Genomic DNA, 2,816 nt, shown 5'->3' with positions numbered 1-2,816 from the left:
TGCCGCCTCCGGATAGGGAGATCCCGGGAGCGGGCACTGGCCGGGTTCACACTTGGCCCCGGGGTAGGCACCCTGGCCGCCGTCCCTTCCAGCACCCCCAAGAGCGGAGCGCAGGCCTAGGATTCCGTGGACAAGCGCAGACGACCCAGCAGGGGAACGCGTCCGCACGCCGCGGCTGCAGGTGGAGGCGGCGGGGCGGGGCTCGGGCCGGGAGGCTCCGCATTGGACGTGGGGGTTGCTGGGGCTCTCGGATTGGCTGGGGTTGAGGGGCGGGGCCGAGGGCGGAGCTGAGAGCCGTAAAAACCTGAATAAAGACTGTGTGGGGAAGGTGCGCAGACCTGGCGCAGGTGTTCTTAGGCTGGAGCGTGAGCCACAGAGCTGATGCGACGTCCGGGTTAAGCGCCGGCCATGTTGTCCCCAGGCACAGGTGTGCGGCGGGAGACCAAGGTCCAGGCTCCCCTCACCTCCGGGACAGCCTGAAACAGGACTCTTGCTGCCCCTCCCCGTGGTCTAACTGACCTCCCTCCGGCCAAACCAGGTAGGTGTCCAGACCTTTTCCAACCCTCTCGCCCCCTCTGGCCAACAGCTATGCCCTCCCTTTACCTTCATCTTTCCCTCTAAATAAGTCTCCTCCCAGAGTCTATTAGCGCTCAGCACAGAGCCCGCCCGCCCCCCGTAATGCCTCAGTGGATCCCCCCCCCATTCTTCTGTGGTGGCCCTTTCAATAGGATGAAGGAGGGGCAGGGAGCCACAAGGCCACATGGTTGCCATGAGTGCATTCCTCCTTCCACAGACAGGTACATGTGCCAGACCCTGTAATGGGCACCAGAGATAGAGCTGTGAGCAAAACGAACGGTCTCTGCTGTTCCCCAGTTTCTACGCAGACTGTTGGACGAAGAAGAAGAGACAGAATTTGAGAAAACGGACAGGTTATCCCCACACTGGGGTGTGGGTGATAATGTTTAGCTTCGACAGTGGAATAAAGAAGTTTGCAGAAATGTATTGGGGTTAAAGGTAATCACACCTGTAAAAACTGAAAATGATCAATTAACATCGATATCAAGAAGAAAAATTGCCCCCTTGTAGCTTTTCCATTAAACAGGGTGCTGCTTCAAGCAAACCAATATGCAAATACCAACCCAAAGGTGACTTCTATTTGGGAGGAAGGGGAAGAAATTAGTTGTTTGATTCTATCCAGGAATCAACCATAAGGTTTCCCTTACATGGCAAATTGCCTTTGAAATCTGAAGGAAGAAATTTCCTCTGTGGACACACCAAGGGTCCCCTCAGGACAGTGCAGCCAGTGTCCACTAGAGGGCAGCAGAGAGCTAGAGATGCTAGAGAGAAGAGCCCTCAGAGGAGTAGCCTAATAGAAACAATACCAATAATAGTTCACCTTTATTGAGTGGTTACTCTAGGCCAGGCATCCTTCTAAGGGCTTTATAAAAAATTACCTCATTCCACCAACCCTATGAGGGGGGGATCCATTCAACAGATGAAGGAACAGAGAGGCTAAGTAATTTGCCTAAGCACACACAGCCAGTAAGTACATGCCAGATGCAAACACTGAAGGGGAGCTGTAGAGCCTGCATGCCTCACACCGTGCAATTCTGCTTCCCGGGAAGAGGGCAGACAGGATGCAGAATGGGAGGAGGCAGCTGAGGTCCCTGCAGGCATAACCCCAGCGGGCTCTCCAAGGCCACTTGCAGAAGCCAGCACCAGACAAGGGCTTTTAGCTCATTGAGGACCTCGAGTCCTCTGTCAGGTAAGGTCAGGACATCTGAGCTTCCCACCGCAGATGCCGCCCATGCCTCGCCAGGGATGTAGCCGTGGGGAAGTGGCACCAGTCCACCCCAACACCACCGAAGCTGGACCCAGCTCTCCAGGGCCCACCGCCATGGTAGACCCTTCCAACTGCCGTGGCCTCTCAGGCTTAGACATGTGAAGCTGGCTTCAACCCACCATCTCCCTCATCCCTTAGGCAGCCCCCACCCCGCCTACCCCCACCACAGGCCTGGCTCACTGCAGTCAAGAAGGGGCTGGTCACAGAGGTTGGGGTCCAATAAACAGAAGACATTGATGAGGGGGCACCTGGGTGGCTCAGTCGTAAAGAGTCTGCCTTCGGCTCAGGTCATCATCCTGGAGTCCTTGGAGCCCCGCATCGGGCTCCCCGCTCAGCAGGAAGCCTGCTTCTCCCTCTCGCACTCCCCCTGCTTGTGTTCCCTCTCTCGCTGTCTCTCTCTGTCAAATAAATAAATAAAATCTTGAAAAAGAAAAAAAAAAGGCATTGATGAGGACCCTGTGCAGGATAACCCCGAGAGGCGTTTTAGACCAGAGCCCAGTCCTTTCTCGTTTTCGTCCCTGCTAAGCCGCCGCCGTGTGCCGTCGCTGTGCTCACCACACAGGTTGCGAGGCGATCTCGCTGGGTGACCTGAAACAAGCCGTTTATCCACCCTGCCTTCTGTTTTTTCCTTTTCCATGAACTACGAATGGGAGACCAGGAGTTCTTGACTGGGGACAGACATTGCGTGGGTATGCCTGAGTACATCTTTCTAGATCAGGGTTTCTCAGCCCTGGCACTGTGGATGTTGTAGCCTAGATCATTCTTTCTTGTGGGGGCCTGTCGTGGGTGCTGCAGGGTGTTTAACAACATCCATGGCCTCTCCCCACTCATGCCAGTAGCACCCCCGCCTTCCCAGTTGTGACAGTAAAATAATGTCTCCAGACATTGCCCAGTGTGTCCTGGGGGGTTCAGAAACATTGCAGAAGAGGGGCGCCTGGGGGCTCGGTTAGGCATCTGACTCTTGATTTCAGCT

The 2,816-nt window shown here is 55.4% G+C and overlaps 1 long non-coding RNA gene across 1 annotated transcript; it reads left to right on the top strand.

The window, feature by feature from the left end:
• Positions 1 to 314: 314 nt before the first annotated feature.
• On the top strand, positions 315 to 2,539 carry LOC148107587 (uncharacterized). Its single transcript, XR_015722136.1, has 3 exons — positions 315 to 538; positions 794 to 1,014; positions 1,799 to 2,539. It is a non-coding gene; the product is annotated as an uncharacterized LOC148107587 (long non-coding RNA).
• The last annotated feature ends 277 nt before the right edge of the window (positions 2,540 to 2,816 follow it).

The sequence above is a fragment of the Ursus americanus genome, chromosome 28 (assembly GCF_024610735.1).
Source record: "Ursus americanus isolate L20-20 chromosome 28, mUrsAme1.1.p, whole genome shotgun sequence".
NCBI lineage: Eukaryota > Metazoa > Chordata > Mammalia > Carnivora > Ursidae > Ursus > Ursus americanus.
The sequence above is the reverse complement of the archived record's forward strand: the minus strand, read 5'-3'. Positions and strand labels throughout refer to the sequence as shown.